The 19,840-nt window shown below is 34.5% G+C and overlaps 1 pseudogene; it reads right to left on the bottom strand.

Annotated features, from left to right (window-relative positions):
- Positions 1–4,011: 4,011 nt before the first annotated feature.
- Positions 4,012–5,500, bottom strand: LOC101410915 (lysine--tRNA ligase pseudogene; annotated as a pseudogene).
- Between the last annotated feature and the right edge of the window lie 14,340 nt (positions 5,501–19,840).

The following is a 19,840-nucleotide window of genomic DNA, read 5'->3' as shown; positions in this document are numbered from 1 at the left end:
CCAGTTTGGCTGACTAATACACCCAAGTAAAAGGACACACTTTGTAATATTTGACTGATTGTAAACCTGAAACTTATTTTATGAATCAGACCTGGTGTGTCTTGGAAAATGTTCTTTGTATATGTGGAAAGAATGCGTATTCTCCTCTCTTTGGGTGAGTGAGCTATTAGATCAAGTAATGCAAAATGTTATCTAGTTGTATGAAATATTGAGTTAGGAGGCATGTTCATATCTGTCTATAATTATGGGTTCATCTAAGTTTCCTTTGGGTTTTAATATTTTTATTCTCATTTATTTTGAAATTTTGTTATGATTTGAATAATAATTTAGGTTTGTTATGTCCTATAGATAAACTTAACCCTTATCATTAAGATGTGCATTTTATTCAATGCATTGTTATATTGTTTGTTCTGAAATCTACTTTTTTATGTTAATATAGATGCTCCAGTTTCCTTTTGATTAGTGATAGCAGAGTATAATATTTTCATTATTTTACTTTCAATCTATTTCTGTTTTATAAGGTAGATTTCTTATAGATAGCATGTAATGGGTTCATGATTTTATATCCAATTTGACAATCACTGTGTCATATTTGTGTAATTTACATATTTATGTTTAATGTGATTATTAATTGCCATGAACTTGTAATCACCATTTGTTATTTGTTTTCTGTTTATTCCATCTTTTCTTTGTGTGCCTTTTATTAATTGTTTACATTTAATTGGGTATTTTTATGGTTGTCTGTTATCTCCTTGGGTAACAGAATCACTTTATGAAGATAATGTGAAAAGGACAAAAATTTAAATCTGCTTAAATGTTGGAATGTATGATTTTTTAAAAGTATACGTTTTGGTGATTTTCCCTTAAATGGCAGTTTGCTGGAAAGTCTTCCTTTTTTGAAGAATCAAGAATGAAATTGATGATGACAATCCTAACAAACACATTTCTCAAAATGGTCTACAATCTCAAAATGAAAAAAACAGGTGGTAGTTGTGTCTATGACCATTTCAATAAACACTAATGTAATTAGATCTTTTGGTCCTTCTTTCACAGAAACCGTACTGAGAAAATTTACCTCTTTGAATCCAGAGAACATTAATTAATAAACATCTGAATGAACACTGTGTGGCTATTAATTTTGAAGTTGTAGCCTTAAGAAAGTTACTAGATCACAATGACTCATCTATCATGATATCATGTGTAAAAAATTTCTATTTGTCCTGTTATTGTAGGTAGAATGGAAAGAAGTAGAGGGCAATTGGTATACTTGAATCACTGATAGCAGACAAGAATTAAGGATCACTTGGTGGACCTACATTCCTAGGAGGGAAAAAAATCCAAAAATTTGATTTGAGTTGTTATGGGAAATGCTGTGTTTTTCCCAAACCAAAGTCTATTTGGATGTGACTGCTACTCAGTTTTCAAATATCCTGATTACATGGTACTCAACAATTTCAGGCCCCAAATTTATTTACTAATTGCTATATAGCAGTTAGTACTCAATAGAAGCAACATGTCTGGTGACTCAAACAAAACTGGCAAAATAAAAGAACATTGACAGAGTTTAGAGTGGAGCTGGGAGTATTGACTAGGCAGAATTCACTTTTAATGAGGGACGGGATACTAAAGAACATAACATTCTAGCTAAGACAGGACACCTTGAAATCATTATTTTCTATATAAGAGGACAAGAATGGCAAACTGATTGGAATGAAAACATGGCCCAGATAAACTGGGTTTTACAATTAGACTGTACATTCAGAAAAGATGCTCAAAACTAGAAATGTGGAAAAGTCTAAACTGAAATAAACTGGATTATTAGATATGGAATCTGAAGAATCCCAGGCAGAATGGCTGGGGATTCTCAAAGATGCCCAGTGTATACACTTAAAGGAGCATTATGGGTTACATAGTTTATGGAAATTTTTAAGTAGATGATGCAACTTATTAAGATTCTCTTGGGATGGTATAGTATAAGAGCTGAATGTTAACCACTAAAACTATAATGCAACTAATGGGTATTGGACAAATCTTAAACAAGACCTCTCACTAGGAACTGATATTTGTTAAATGATGTAACCAGACTAATGAAATTTTTGTGCTCTGAAGACATTTGGAAAACTGAAATAATTGAGTTATGGCCTCTAAACTATATTCCTGTGAAAAAAAATAATTTATGATATGTGGAAAAAGGTAGATTTTATTGGGTAGGGCATTGGGGTTAAATCATGCCCCCCATAAAGTCAGATTCAAATCTTAATCTGCAGTTTTATGGGTGTGAACCCATTTAAAAGTAGGAACTTTGAAAATATTACTATTAGTTAAGACTTGGAATTGACCTGAGTTTATTCTGCTGAATTAAGATATATACCCCCATGGCACAAACATATTGATTGATAATGTTTTGTTACCATGTGTCTGAGACAAGACTTGGGGCATTTTGTGCCAGGTTGTCCATATCACTAATAGGTAACACCAAGATCGATGCTTTTCAGCTGGTTTTGATGAGATCCCCATAAGAATCTTAATATTAGGACTTGTCATATAACAATAAAGTACCTATGTGAGCAGCAGGGTTTAAAAGTCCCAGACAAGACTCATGTTGGACTAATTAATTTATAAGGTATTTTGGTGCATTCAATAGTGTTTTCTAATCTGAAATTAAAAGTGAGTTCATTATGACTCTACAAAGGGAAAACAGTTACAGTCTGGTTCAGTATCTCCAGATGGCTTGATGTGAGGCAACCATTGGCAGTAAAACATTTTCTTGCTTTAATGGTTTTGCTATATTGTGTTATTGTCCTCCAATAAATTGTGGTTTTATAAATTTGGCATATTAGATCCTGTTTTTCTTCTTTAGCACATCAACCCTAATTGATGCCTATCATTAATGCAGTGGGCTTATTAGCTATAACCCTTATTATGTTTCTAAGTTTATGGTTGCTTTAGGATTTAGAATGACCTCAGTCTAATCTTAAATGATATTATATTCCTTCATGGCTAATTAAGGAACATTATATCAGTGTATTATCATTTTTCACTTCCTTGCCCTTTTGCTATTGTTCTCATACATTTATAATATTTAAGTGTTATAAATTCAAACAATATTGATATTTTACTTTCAAATGACAATTAATTTTAAAGAGATTTTAAAAATAACATGAAAGTATTTGTATTTACACACATGAATGCCATTTTCAGTGCTCTTCATTACTTTGTATAGATAGATATTTGCATGTGTTATTATTTTCCAATCATAAGAAGGATTTTTCATTTTTAGTGCATGTCTGCAGGTATTGAAATCTTTCAGCTTTTATTTATCTGAAAAACTTTTGTCTTTGTTTTTAAAATATATTATTTCTGGGTATATGATTCTTGGTTGACAATTGAAGTTTTGCTTTTTTTTTTCTTTTTCTTTCTTTTTCTTTTTCCATTTTCCTTTCAGTACTTTTAGATATTTGTTCCAGTCTCTTCTGGCTTACATTTTATCTGACAAGAACTCTGATGTCCTAATTTTCCTCCTTCATGTATAATGTGTCATTCTCTTCTCTGGTAGATTTTCTCTTTATTACTGGCTCTAAGTAACTTCATTAAAATTTTACTTACAGAATTTTTTGTTTCTTATAGTTGGGCTTTGCTAATCTTCTTGGACCTGTAGGTTTATATTTTTCATTACATGGGAAAAGTTTGAAATATTATTTTTAAAAGATTAGTTTTCCCCCCATTCTCTCTTTTCACTCCTTTCAGGGTATGAATTGCACATTATTACATTACTGGGTCATTTGAATTTGTCACACTGCTACTCTAATTTTTTTTTTTTTTTTTTTTTTTTTGCAGAGACAACTGGAGTATTTGGTCACAAGGAATAAAAAGTAATTCTTACTTCCTTTTCTCTTTTCTGGTGACGGAACTTAACTTGTGATAACCAAATAGATTTCAACAAACTTTGCAGACAATGTTTTGCAGAAACACAAAGTTACCTGAGTTACATGACTTGCAAATTATTATTTTCTAGACTGATCTGGAAATTGTTGTGCTTTCCAATGTGTCAGTAGTTGCCAGATTCTCCTTCTAGTCTTTGGGTTTCATGGCAGGAAACAGAAGCACTTCCTTGATATTATTGGTTTCCATGAAGAACACAGTGACACTATCAATGCCCTTGCCCCCACCAGCTATTGGGGACAGCTCATAATCCAGGGTGGTGCAGAAGTTTTTATCTGTGAAGATGGCCTCATCATCACTGGTGACCTCGGATTTGGCCTGTTCTTCAAAAGGCTGCTGCTGCTGCTGCTGCATGGGGTCATTCAGCTCAGTGTAGGCATTTCAGACTTCCTTCTTCATGACAAATAGCTTCAAAGAACTCCGTTAGACGAATAGCATGATGCCACTTGGCCAAAAGTCTCATTATCTGTGGATGATCACAGATGAATGTAGGGTTGATTCCAGTTACTTCCAGGAATTTCTTAACAAGCTTATCAAGGACCCTGTCTATGGTCTGAGGTAGAGGGCATTCAACAATCTTTGCCACACAGATAGCATCAATAATTTTGCAAGTTTCTTCAGTTATAAATAGGTCAGTTTCTAGCAGCTCACCCCTAGGGCTTTCTCAAGTTCTTCTACCTGCTGATTCTCTGGAATGGTGGAGTGAAGTCAATCTCATAGGCTTGTCTTTCTGGGACACCTGGATGGTAGGTGACCTTGTAACTGCCTATAATATGCTTCATCATTCCTGAAATCATCTCTGTGATTTACATGTGATCATGATAGTCTGTGTAAGCCATGTTGAACTCACAGATGGTGAACTCAAGATTGTGAGTCAAATCAATTCCATCATTCTGGAAGTAGCATCCAATTTTATATACCTATTCAATGTTCCTAACAACCAGTATGTTTTGGTAGAATTCTGGAGCAATTTATATATTGTTCATTTCGTTGTGGTAGATGATGAAAGCCTTGGCCACACCTCCCATTGGAATTATGTTCATCAAGGGAATGTCAATCTCTAAGAATTCCAACTCATCCAAGAAACTTCTTATGTATGTGATGATCTTGGGATGGATAATAAATTTCTGCCTCACAAAGTCATTTAAGATCATTTAAGTCACTTAAGTATTTCTGACAATATCTTGTTCCTTTGTCTTTGAGGCCAAAGTGAAGATGAGGTAACATATTCAAGCAAGGAACCAGTAGTGGGATCTCATATGGAATAATGCACAGCTTACATTTCTTGGTTTTACAAGGATTACCCTGAACTTCAATTATGTCTCTCCAATACTATTTATTATTGATTGGAATAAGTTCTTCTTCTGATTTATAATTCCTGGTTTTGTCCTTGACTTGCAACTTGACCCCCTTTCCTCGAAAGTCATGAAATATTGAGCTTTCCCAAAAAAGTTCTTTTGGCATGAATCCTACATGCCACCTTTAAGGAGATGTCAGTCAGATGTTCCCCAGCCTGCAGGTGACTCCTGGATGAAGTGAATGAGAAAGACAACCACATGGAAATTTGTGGGTATGCATCTCTCCTATTGACCTTCGGTTGATGGATGACTTGATTGTGGATCTTGTAGTCAGTGGTTTGACTGGTAGTAGCAGCAAACAACTGGAAGTAGTTTGGCTTCCCTTTGTGCTAATTTCTTCTTTCAGATATCTCTTGAGCTTATTCTTGTTCAGTTTTGGCTTGTTGCCATCCATATTCACATCAGGCCCCTCCATTGCTTCTATTCATTTTTTTAAACCTTTATTTCCTCTCAGTGTTTAATTTTGAATAATTTCTCTTGATATGCTAATCTTATTTCCTGAATTGTCCCTCGTATTTACTATTAATTTAATTCAGTATATTTTTCATATCAGACATTGTAGTTTTTAATTATGGAAGTATAGTTTTTAATTGGAAGTGGGGGTTAAACTCACATTGAACTAGACCAAGCAACATTGGTTCTACTCTTTCCTCTACTAATAACTGGGTGATATGGATGAGCCTACAATTTCTTGGAGTATCAATTCCTTATCACTAAATTGAAAATACAGATAACAATAGGATTTCCTAAAGTCCCAGAGTGCTTATTAAAATGTTCAGTTTGGGTCTTTTTCTATACCTATTTCTATATCTTTCTTCATATGTTCAATCTTACCTCTAGATTTTTGAACATGCAAAATACAATTATAATGATTGTTTTAATATCTTCTCTATTCATTCTAATGTATGTGCAATTCTAGAAAAGGTTTTAAGAAAAATATTTGTATTAGAGAAGTTGTGAGTTTACAAAATAATCATGCATAAAATACAGGATTCCCATATACCATCCTAACTTACTAACTTGCATTGGTGTGGAATATCTGTTATGTGATAATAGCACACTTTCATAATAGAACTGTACTTGTCAGTCAAGAGGTGCTAATGCAAAGTACCAGAAATCTGTTGGCTTTTATAAAGGGTATTTATCTGGGGTAGAAGCTTACAGTCACAAGGTCCTAAAGAGTCCAACTCAGTGTATCCAAAATCTGTTGCCACATGTTGAAGCAAGATGGCTGGTGATGTCTGTGAGAGTTCAGCTTTCCTTCTTCTCCTTAAGGCTCTGTTGTCCCAGGTTCTTCTGATCCCAGTTGTATGCTGGCCTAAGGCTTGCCTCTCTCCTTGGGGCTTGTTTCTTTCTGGGCATCACAATGTCTGCTATAGACTATCAGGCTCATCTCTCTTCCCAGGGCCTCTGCCTTGTCTATGAAGCCATCGCTATTCCTCTGTGTGTCTTCTCTGTGTATCTGCTTCCATATGGCAGTCTGCTTTATCAGTCCATCAAGGAAATGGGGACTCAAACCTTCACACCCTAATGACATGGTCAGATCAAAGCCCTAATCTTAATATAATTTAATCAAAAACATCTCAGCTGAATGTAATACAATCAAAGGATATCATGCCCAGAGGAACAGACCAATTTACAAACATAATCGATACCTCTTTTAGGAATTCATAAATAATATCAAACTGCCACAAGAACTATTAATAAAGCACATGGCTTAACTTAGGACTATTTATGTAGTGTAGTCCCATGGGTTTTAAATTTTTATTTTATTCCATTATAGTATATACAATCTAACATTTCTCCTTTTAATCACATTCAGGTATATATTTCAATTTTTTTACTTGCTACATTTGCCACCATTCATTAACAAATCATTTCCATCACCCCAAACAAGAACCCTTTATATTTTGAACCTTAAATTCCCATTCTTTAGCTCATCTTGTCCCGTGGTAGCCTTTATTTTAGGTACTGACACTATGAATTAGCTTATTCTAATTGTTTCAAATCACTGAGATCATATGTGTCCTTTTGTGTCTGGCTTATTTCACTCAATATGATTTCTTTAAGGGTCATCTATGCTGTGCATGTATCAGGACATTATTCATTTTTACAGCTAAATCATAAGCCATTGTAGGTACATACCACATATTATTTACCCATTCATCAGTTGACAGACACTTGAGTTACTTCCATATTTGGACAATTGTTAACAATGCCACTATGAACATTGGTGTGCAAATATCTATTCGACTCCCTGCTTTCAATTTTTTTTTCATATATAACCAGTAATAGGATGGCCAGGTCATATGGTAGCTCTATACTTAGCTGTCTGAGGAACTTCCAAACTGTCTTCCACGGTAGATGTACGATTTTACATTGCTACAAGCAAATAATGAGTCTTCCTATTTCTCCACCTCCACTCTGATGTATATTAGTTGCCATTTTTTAATAGCAGTTATTCTAATGGGTGTGGAATGGTATCTCATCGAGTTTTTGATTTGCATTTCTGTCATGGTTAATCATGTTGAGCATTTCTTCATGAAATGCTCATGCATCATGAACATTTGTATATCTTCTTTGGAGAATTGATTATTCAAGTATTTTGCCTAATTTTTTTTTTTTTGTCTTTCTTTGTTAAGTTGAATGATTTCATTATATTTTCTGGATATTAAATCTTTATCACATACATGGTTTCCAAGATTTTATTGTGTAGTTGGCTTTTTACTTCTGTGGTAAAGTGCTTTGAGTTGCAGTGTTTAATTTTGATGGGGGTTCCACTTATTAAGTTTTTTATTTTGTTGCTTGTACTTTGGATGCAATTTTAAGAAACCATTGCTTACCACAAAGTGCTGAAGATGCTTCCCTCCATTTTCTTCTAAAAATTTGATAGTTCTGGCTTTCATATTTAGGTTTTGATCCAGTATGAACTCATTTCTGTATATAGTATAAAGGAGGACTCTTCCTTTTCCTCCTTTTTTTGTTTTTTGTTTTTGTAAATGGAGATCCAGTTTCTACAGCACCATTTGTTGAAAAGATTATTCTTTCCCAATTGATTGGTCTTTGCTAAAGATCCTTCAAAGGTCAGTTGGCCATAAATGTGAGCATTCCTTCTGAGCTCTCCATCAGTCTATATGTCTGTCCTTGTGCCAGTATCATGCTGGCTTGGTTACTGCAGGTTTGTAATAAATTTTAAGGTCTGGAAATGTGATTCCTCCTATGCCATTCTTCTTTTTATCAAGGTGGTTTTAGTTATTTGGGGCCAAATATTCCCATAAAAGTATGATGCTGACTTTTCCATTTCTGTGGAGAAAGTTGTTGGAATTTTGATAGAGATTACATTGAAAATATAAATTGTCTTTGGTAGTATTGATATCCTAATAATATTTAGTCTTACTATCCATAATCAAGATAGTTTGGTAGTTTTCTGAACATGAGTCCTTTGTATCCTGTTAGAATTATTCCTACATATATGATTATTTTTGCTGCTATTATAAATTGAATTCTTTCCCTCTTTTCTTTTTCCAATTGTTCCTTGCTTGTGTTTAGAGAGTGTGGGCATGGGCACCCGGCAGTGCTTAACAGAGAGAGTAATTTACTGTTTTTACCATAATCTATCAGCCTGCTCCTTCAGTTTTTCTTGGATGCTATATATTGTTCTTCTGGTCTTTGGCGTTTCAAAATATTTGTTTCAGAAAGTTATTGCCTGTTTGGGTGGAAAGACTCAGTCCTAGAATTCCATACTCCTCCATTTTCTCCAAACCACTTTCTGTATCACTCTGTATTAGTTGGTCAATTTTTCTTCTCATTTCTAGCAGTATTTCCCTGATTTTTTGCCAGTATGGTGATTGTTGGTTAGGAACTATAATACTTAGAGATCTCTAGGTTAACAGAACCCACAAGAAATATCTATAAACACTATGAGATTTTATAAAATTGTTCCATGCAACTGTGAGGATGCACAAGACCAAATTTCATAGGACAGGTTGCACGCCAGGCATTTTATGAAGATCTTGATGAGTACCCCAGGAGACACTGGCTGTCTGAAGAAGAGATGGAAATCTTTCTCTGAATGCTGAAATCATGTCTCCTTTTAAAGCCTTCAACTCCTAAATTAATATGTATTCTGTATCTAACCTTTAAACTCATCAATATATTCCATTTTACTGTTAATGGAACCTGGCAATATATTGGGCTTCACTTTTCAGAAAGTTTTGGATCACAGAGAGGTTCAACAATGGCAGGGGAGGAATACTGGAGTGGGATGTTACTGACAGTGGACACATGGTTGGCAGGGAGTTCTACAGGACATATATCCAGGGTACATAAAAATGTTTGGATCTTTTCATAGTGGGTACAATTAAAAACAACAACTGAGGGAGTGCTGAGTCCCTAGCCAGGGAAGCTCTATCAGAGTCCCTAAAGGAACAGTGACAATCCCCAAGTACAATGGCAAAGACCAAAAAGAATGAAGGTCCAACAATGAGCCCTTGATACTAATGACTATGCTTGTGAGCCTGTGCACCTGAAATAAGAACAAGGCCTAGAGCTGCAGGGTGCCTAAGAGTTACCTCCTGAGAGCCTCCATGTTGCTCAAATGTGGCCAGTCTCAAAGCCAAACTCAGCATGTAAATGTGTTGCCTTCCCCGCAGTGTGGGACATGACTCCTGGGGATGAGCCTCCCTGGCACTGAGAGATTACTATTAAGTACCAGCTGATGATGTAACTAGAAAATGACCTTGAATAAAAGCATCAACTCGGACCAGCAGATTATCTCAGACTACATATAATACCAGGAGTTAAAAATGCTTTTTGACCTGAATAAAAGGGGGAAATGGAAAGGACAAATGAGTTTATATGGCTATGAGTCTCCAAAAAAAGCTGGGAGGTTATCAGAGGGGTTGCTCTTATGCACACCTCAGCAGAGTCCCAGAGACAGATAAAGTACATACAACCCCGGGTATTGGTTCTTCTAAGGGCTACAGAGACCCACAGGTTCTATGGTCATGGCAGATGGAGTTCAGTGCCATGTCAATTGGCCCTACTTTGGAGTTTGTGTTTCTGTGTGATGGAGCTGGACACAGATGTGATCTTTGTTCACAAGCCTCTCCTGTTACTTTTACCAGAACTGTAGTTGGTGCTGGGGTTTAATATACCCAGGGGAACTGAATCTCTGGACTGACCATGTAATAGCCAGGCCCTGAGACTCAATAGACTTCAGCTCCTACACTCTGGTTTATTGGACTTACCCCACTCAGCTAACATGGAGTTGAAGAAAGTCAACCACCACACCAGGGAGCCAAGAGTGCCTACAACTGAAAGAAGGAGGATTGTATCCAGCATCTATGTGGAATCTAAGCCCCCTCTTGATATAGATGTGGAGTGGACACAACCATTCCAAGGTCTACAGGATGGAGGAATAGAATATGGATTAGAGTGGACTTACTGATATTCTATTCATGAACTATTGTGATTAGTAATAGAAGAAAATGTGGCATTGGTGTGGAGAAAGCAGCCATGGTGGCAGCTGGGGGTAAGGAATGGGAGGAAGAGATGAGATGTGGGGGCGTTTTCGGGACTTGGAGTTTTCCTGGGTGGCGGTGCAGGGATAGTTACTGGGCATTTTATGTCCTCCCATGGCCCACTGGGTGGACTGTGGGAGAGTGTGGGCTATGATGTGGACTATTGACCATGAGGTGCAGTGGTGCTCAGAGACGTACTCACCAAATGCAATGAATGTCTTATGATGATAGAGGAGATTGTTGTTATTGGGGGAGGAGTGGGGTAAGGGGGTGGGGGATATATGGGGACCTCAATTTTTGAATTAATATTAAAAAAATAAAGAAAAAGAAAAGAAGAGAAAAGAAAAAACAAAAATAAAATATAATTAAAGGTAAAAAAAAACTGGATGAGAATTAACTCATTGCTGAAGGCAAGTTTCTCAGTTGATTATAAATGTAATCAACCATAGATGGCATCAACTCAATGATGATTAAAGTCCATGAAATGTCCTTGAATTATAATTAGCCCAGTGCTTGCTTGATCAAACAACTGGGCACCATTACCTGGCCAAGTTGATACATTAGCCTAACCATCACAGACATTTTACAGTTTTGAGTTGCTTTAAATAATCTTGAGTTTTATCTTTAGGTGCAATCTACTTACTTAGAAGCAGTTTGATTTCTTCAGGACTAGCTTGTAAATTTTGTTTGTCAGGACCACAGAAACTAGAGTCTGGATCTATTTTTCCTCAATACAGAGACAAGACAATCCTGAGTATTCAACCCAAGGCTCCATTAATTGCCAAGTTTTTTCACTCTTGCCATTGGAAAGATGAATTACCTGTGCTGAGTGAGATCTGGAGTTTGTTCTGCCTATTCCTTCTTGGCAATTCTTTCCTTGGATTTTCTGTAATTTTCTCATACATACATCTTATTCAGTACTCAACTGAAGATTTTTGGGGAACCCTCTGCAAATCTCCAAAGCTCACTAACTCTCTTCTCTCTTTCTATGAGCAGCTCTGCTTCTCTGTGCAAAAATCTCTTCTCTGCTACACTGCCCTGAAAGTTACACTTGCTTTGAAATCTGATCTCTTAACTCTCTCTCCTCAGCTGTAGGAAACCACTGAGTTCTATTGGGATCCTTCCTCATTGTACTGCCGACTTTAAAGTCGGACCAGGTTCTAAGCTGAGCCAAACACTTATTTTGTGTCTTTCTCTCAGGACTTCTTATCCTATACTACCTATTTTCCAAAGTATAAAAAATACGTTGTTTAGTCTGCTCTATTTATTTTCAAGTTGTTTAAAATAGAAGACCAAATCTCTTCCTTTTACTCCAACATGGTTGTAAGCAGAAGTCTGAGGTACATTTTTGACTGTATAATTGTGTAGATCTCATCATCAAGATTTAAGTATCATAGAAGATTAGTGGGAAAAATTATTTTGATTATGTCTTTCCATAGAATACTACTTACTCTACTAGATAAAAAGTTGAATTTGATTCCACTAGTACCTAGAATATCCAAAAATATATTTAGATAAATGTTAATATCTAAGCAAAATAGAGAAAAGAGATAGTACTTATGGTTATTTGAAATAGAAGTTTATATGAACGTTTATAACTTAGTTAGCTGCTATAATCATTACTTGAGGTTGATTTATTGAAAATAAACAAGTAGGCCCTCTCTTCAAATAAATTAATTAATTGAACCAAAAAGTAGCTGTTGTGCATGTACTAAGTATTTCTTACTAATTGAACAGGGTCAAACAAAAAATTATTGTATTTATGCAAAACAAATTTTCTTCCATTAGTCTTAGATAAGTCCCCTTCTAGATAAATGGGAAAACACAAGGAGTTGAGTTCATATAGTTTTTCCCTACTATACACTTTTTGAGAAATTGGTTTGATAAAAATCAATGGCCCAAAGAGCCACAATAAGAAGAATCAGTGGTCTGCTTTAAGAAATTGAACTAAATTTTTCAGTAATGCTTTTCTTCATACTCTAGTTCTCTTATTTCCTTTACACCTACACAGTTCATTGCTACTGTAATTGTTTTAATTATAAGCAACAGGTTTAGCCTAATACACTATGCATTGGCCTTAGAAACAAATGCCATTTATCCAGTTCAGGGAAATAAATTTTATAACTATGTGTAACAACTCATTATGGTATTTTACTGATTGTCCACTAAAACAATAAGCTATTATAAAAATTTAAAATACAACTATTCTTTTACCATAATTAAAAGCTTGTCTACTATATATTTGATAATATTTGCAAATCCATATAATAAAAATCATCTCATATTTTCTATATTGAAGATATTTTTTCTTATTTGGATATAATTATATTTAGTATATCACTGCATAATCGATGAAGGTGACTTTGCTTCAGGACATTCAGGAAGGACTATACAGACCATTTATATTTGACTAATCTAAGAAAATTTGTACTTAAAATGTATTTAGACCTGAGTTTAATGAGTTTCGCTATCTTCCAGACTAATCACTACACAGACTTTCTTTAATTTAACTGGCAAATTGCATGAAGGTTGCCCCCAAAATCTAAAAGAATATTTTATGAAGTTGCTGAAACATAATAGAAAAATGCACAATTAGGGAAGCAGATGTGGCATCTGCCTACCATATAGGAGGTCCAGAATTTGAACCCAGGGCCTCTTGGCCCATATGGTGAGCTGGCCCACATGCAGTGCTGCCTCATGAAAGGACTGCTGTGCCACACAGGTATGCCTCCTGCATAGGGGTGCCCCACATGCAAGTAGTGCACCCTGCCTGAAAAGTGCAGCCCACCCAGGAGTGGCACTGCACACACAGAGAGCTGATGCTGCAAGATGACGCAACAAAAAGAGACACAGATTCCCCATGCCACCTGACAAGAATGCGAGCAGACACAGAATGCACAGCGAATGGACACAAGAGAGCAGTCAGTGGTGGGGGAGGGAAGGGGAGAGAAATAAATTTTAAAAATCTTAAAAAAAATTCACAACTAAAAATCAAAAGGACCATTTCTTTTAGAAATATAAAAATCATGATTAAAGTACTTAATCCAATGGAATATTAAATTATTATATAGAAAATTAAAAAGCATCAAAGATAGTGGAGATTTAAAATAATACATTGGCCAATTTGTTTTGCTCTAAATACTCTCTTTTATTTCTTTCCTATAATCCTGGACTTGGTGGTGCCAATTGCACAGCACTGGCGTTCCAACAACTTCAAAGAAACATTCTAACTCAAGCCATCTCCCCGAGATAAAATGCAATATAAAAAATTGACCTATTGTCAAACACATCTTATCAATGTAGTAGTAGACAGAATAATGACCCAACAAAAATGTCCAGCCCAATCCTTGAAACCTGTGAATATGCTACTTTACATGTTAAAAGAGATTTTGCTTATGTACTTAATTTAAGCCTCTAGAAATGGAGAGATTATACTGGACTATCCAGGAGTGCTCAAGGTAATTCAGGAGAGTCAGAGTCAGAGAACAAGATGTGACAATGGAAACAAAGGTCAGAATTATGTGATATGCAAATAATCCATAGTCCATTACTGGCTCTGAAGATGTAAGATTAAAGTTGTTTTAGTTTCCTGGGATACTCAAACAAATGCTATGCAATGGTTCTACTTAGACAATGAGAATTTATTTGCTCAAGGTTTTGAGGCCAAGAGTAAGTACAAATCAAGGCATCATCAAGGTGATATTTTCTCCCTAAAGTCTATGGCATTCTGGACTGGCTGTTGGGATCTTTTGTCCTTAATTTGTCATATGGCAAGGCACTTGGTGACATCTCCTGGTTTCTTCCAAGTTCTGTTGATGTTCAGCTTCTGGCTGCTCCCTCTGTGGTTTCACTCTTATTCCTGAAATTCATTCTGCATATAAAAGACTCCAGTAACATGAATAAGACCCACCCTGATCCAGGTGCACCACACTGTAACTTAAGGAACTTCATCAAAAGCTTCTACTTACAATGGAGTCACACCCACAGGAATGGATTAAGTTTAAGAACATGTTTTTATTCTGGGGTACATACAGCTCGAAAGCACGATAGAGGTCATGAGCCAAAGAAAGATGAGAACCTCTAGAATCTGGAAAAGTCAAGGAAATGTAACATCCTCTGTAACTTTCTGAACGCAACACTGCCAAGACCTAAATTTTAGCTCAATTAAATGCACTTTGGATTTCTGACCTCTAGACTGGTAAGATCTCCAGAAATGTTAAATCTGTATTGTTTTAAGTCACTGAGTTGGTGGTAATTTATTGCAGCAGCAATAGGAAAATAATACCAATGCTATACATTGAATAAATTGAAAGTATTATGATATAGATAAAAATGACTAAAATCAGGGGACTGCTGAATTGATTTATGCTGATTCTTTTCCTAATGCCATATGAAAATTATTATTTCTTAAACAAAGTGCATACATCCATAAAACTTTCCAAAAATATCAACTGAACTATCTTAAGACTTCATTCCTGATTTAGTATCAATATTTGAATTCAGTGGTTTATTTGCCTTAGATTAAAAATGAACAAAATATATTTTATTTCTACTTGATATGTGCCAAAATGGCATTTTTATAATTGTCATTTAGAAACCTGTAATTCCAAAATCAGGTCCTTCATATGTCAGTCCCATTCTTTGTTCTGCATATCAACTATAGCTAGAAGATTTCAGAGACTCTGCCTTGCAAATTTTTATAACACTCTAGGATACCATATAACATTTTAAGTACATATTCAGAAAATAACAAATTCATTTTCATTAATGTGTTACTATAGACATAGTACAGTACAAACAGTGAAAAATTTTGTGAAGCTAAGCTATTATGGGAGATCGAATTGAGATCAATCAGAAACAAAGTTGTTAGAAGAAAGAATGGAAATCTGGAAGTCATTAAAGAAATGTAACTTGATACATAAATATTTTATATTCATACAAATTTTCAGCCATGCTTGTTAGGAGAGCTGTGCTGCATTTGATTCGTGTTGATTACGTTACCAGAATTACCGGCCTGATATCTAGAATGCTTGAAACAGGAAAAATCTAAATACATTACCCTGCTGTGAAAAGTGCTAATGTAAGTGAAAGTACATTGAAGTTTTTATAGTTTAAATGTAATTGGACTATATTTTTCCATTTAAAAAAGTAATGAAGATTTGAGAAAGTTAGATATTATTTTGAAAGTTCTCCAGTTCATTCTACTGCCCTTCAGCCAGAAAGCACATAAACCTTCACTATTCCGGCTTGTATTTTCAAGACCTCACCATGCTATTCCTTTTATTTACATGCTGACAATGCTGATATCCCAAGAAGACATGGTAAAAAACCACTCTAAATCTTCACTACAATAATTCCAAATAAAACTAGAGTGATGACAGAGGTTTCCTATAATCAAACAAGTATCATGCTGCTCAAGTTTCCTTTGTCAATTAATCTTAATTTATATTTTATGTAATCTGCTAACTTTGAACATTTTTCTTCAGTGGTCCAACAATGCCTTTTGCAGTTGATGTGTAGTACTGGCAGAAATTATTTACTTTTGTGTGTGCCACTTTATGTCACAAAACATAAACTAGTTTTAATAGCTAAAATTTCTTTTTTAAATATTTTATGTTCTATCCTTGAATGATCGTACTCCCCTTTAGGAGTGATTTATACTGCCAAAATGTATTTTATTTGATGCCAGTATTTTAAAAGTCAGAATGGTCTATAATCTCTCCTTTTACTTACCCAGTAGATCATCACTTTAGGCAGGGCATCATTTATTTATAAAAATGGAAAATCACATTCTGCAGCATCGTATAAGAACCTTTAAAGTTTCAATGACAGAAATAAGAATAAGAAGGAATACAAAAACCCAGTGAATAAGAGTTTCCATTTTATACATATATTAAACTGTCACATTTTCAAATCACTTTGATGTTTGGTACTACTTATCAAAGACATTATCAGTATGAAGTTTTTATTCAGAGTGACCTGCTGTATTAAATGACTATTCTTAACATGTGTCTTGCATGAAATTTTAAAGAAAAAAATTTCACTATGATTTTTATTATCAAACAGAAATTCTCTAAGAAGTGAACATAGAAGCTGCTTTACAATATCATTTGTGTGTGTTTATAACATTGCCTACTTATAGTGTAAATCTTTCTTTGCAAATCTCCTTAAGCTAAAGACAAAATTAATCAGCTTTATCCAAAATAATCTGCAAACAAATTTGTACAAAAGCACTGAAATATCCCTAACTGAGGTAAAATTTGGAGTCAGAATAGGTATTAGTATTTATTGCAACAGTAATTAATTGTATGAAATTTTGAATCAATTTCTGTTTCTTTATTTGTACATTTCTGTATTAATTCAACAACTATGTATTGACTGTTTCAGGTACCTGGGATGTAGGTGAAGGAAATAAAATTTTCCTTCATGGAACTTAAAGTCTAGTTTTGTCACAGAGTGAGACTGATAGAAAGATACTTTTTTACCCTAAATAATAACACAATGAATACAATGAAAAAGGAAAGAAAGTGATGATCAGAGGATATAGCTAAAACATATGTAAAGAGAAATTGGACTGTGACTTGAGGGATGAAAATCAGATAGGGAGGTAAACAAGCCTTTAGGGAAGAAGCAGGGAGTGCAGACTCATAGACAGGAATGTGTTCATGGTAGAAGGAGATAAAAATAAAAAGACCATTGGGGCTAGGACATGGCCAGAGCTTACATTTAATCTTGAGTGCTTGGACTGTTATTAGCAAGAGATATACTAATTTGTGGGTGGATTAAATTAAATTCAAAATGTAAAAATTATCTGAAGCATGGGAAAAATACAGCTGGAGTGACCTATGGACTGTGGTTAGTAGCAATAATATAATATTTTTGCATCTATGCAAAAGATGTACTGTGTTGATGTTGAGGCAGTATGGAAAAAGTGAACCAAATGTATGCTATGGACATGGCAATAATCAGATGATATTATTTTATCTGTAGCAAATGACACACCACATTGTGGTGTGTTGATGGAGGGGTGTTGTTTGGGAATTCTGCACATGTGCATGACTGTTTTATAAGTTTACAACTTCTGTCATAAAAAATATATTTAAAAAGTAATAATAGGGTGGGTTGGGGGAAAAAACACACCAGATGAAAGATAAGAACTATGATTAGTAGTAAGATTTTGATAGTGTTCTTTCATAGTTTGTAACGAACATCTCATGACAATGTAAGATGTTGGTGGAGGGTTGATGTATGGAACCCCTATATGATGTTATGCATGTGTGCTTTGTAAGTTTACAACTTTTACTATACACTTGTTTATATATGTTCATATATAAATGATATAAAGGTAATAATCGATTGGATAGGGAAAAATACTTTGTTTAGTAGTAATATTTTGACAATGCTCTTTAATCATTAGTTAAAAAGTTTTAAAAACAATGCAAGTTATTGGTGGTAGGGTGAGATGTTATATATGTTTGATGTTATATGTTTGTTTTGTAAGTTAACAACTATTATACATTTATTGTTTATATATGTTTATGTATGAGTGATATATTTCAATAAAAAGTTAAAAAATTATTTGAAAATATTGGATTATTAATAAACAATTTTTCATTAACCAAGAAACTTTATTTTCAAGACTTTACATTTAAAAAGACATTTTGGATTAGTAAAAAGATATTATAACTATCAGAGAATAACAACCCTGGCTTTGATCTTCTGTTCTGATGCCTACCACTTATGTGATTTCAGGCCTAAAAGGCACAAAAGCCATTTCCAACAGGTTCCATTTCTTTTCTAAGCTTTCAGAAACTCATTTGCTTCTTTAAATAAGGTATCTCTCCATTTACCTTACAAAAGAGGGAGGTTAAATATAATGTACACCTGGAATATTAAATATATAAATATGACATAAGAAATTGTGTACCAACAAACATTAATATACTTTAAGATATTTTATAATAATATAATCACAATTGGAATATTCTGAACCTAATTTAGGAAATTCCTAAAGCAAGTGACATGCCTATAAAACTTAATAGACGCATGACACTGAATAAAATGTTCATCTACCTGTTCTTTTTATTGAGGAGAAACTTAAAAAAGGCTGGAATCTGGCTACTCATTCTAAAAGGTCTCTCTTCTTACCAATTTCATGAAGATGATATTTAACTAGCAAGAGATATACTAATTTTGCATTGACCATACCTATCCAGGCTGATTTCATACTATGCATTAGACATGATATACTGCTCATAATATTAGTATTTCATATGTTTATTGATATTTGTGTGATTATTATTGACTTTATGCTATCAGCATGTCATTGCACAACACTAATTAAATTGAATTAAAAGAACAAAAAAATCTGATGGTTCTCTAAACCCATCTGAAATATTTAAAACTTATACAACCATGCTTATCTCTACAGTAGCTGTGAAATATCATATCATCTTTAGGTTAATACTTTTAAATCTATAGTTCTAACTGTTACATCCTCTTAAGGCTACGTCAGAGTTTTTAAATAGTCATCAACAGGTAAACATAATTATTTTCTTCTTTCCCCTTGTGAGTGATTATCTTAATTATATGAGATACTTCCAGTATTTGGGAGGAAAGTGAGATAGATAAGTTTTGTTTTATATTTTGTGATGCTTGAGGAAGATGGAGAGGACTGTACTTTCCTAGCAATCCTAGATTTAGGTTGGCTGAGGAAACTTCAGGCTTTCCCACTTGGCTAAGTATATTCCATGTGTGAAGAGATGAGAATGCAACCCACAAGAGCAGGCCCTAGGTGATACCAGCAAGATGCTCCCAAATCTAATTTTCTTTTCCTAGTTAAAAGGAAGAGTACTATCTTCAGCCTTCCTTGCAGTTACTTGTAGCCACCCTACTTATCGAGTATTTGCAAATGGAATGTCCACAGAATTCTGTGTGCCACTTCCAGACCTGGCCCTGAAAATTTGTCATAAGATTCTTCATGTTTTTTTTTTTTTGCTTACATTACAATAGAAGGAA

Source organism: Dasypus novemcinctus, chromosome 1 (assembly GCF_030445035.2).
Source record: "Dasypus novemcinctus isolate mDasNov1 chromosome 1, mDasNov1.1.hap2, whole genome shotgun sequence".
NCBI lineage: Eukaryota > Metazoa > Chordata > Mammalia > Cingulata > Dasypodidae > Dasypus > Dasypus novemcinctus.
Note: the sequence above shows the minus strand (reverse complement) of the source record. Positions and strands in the feature narration are given on the sequence as shown.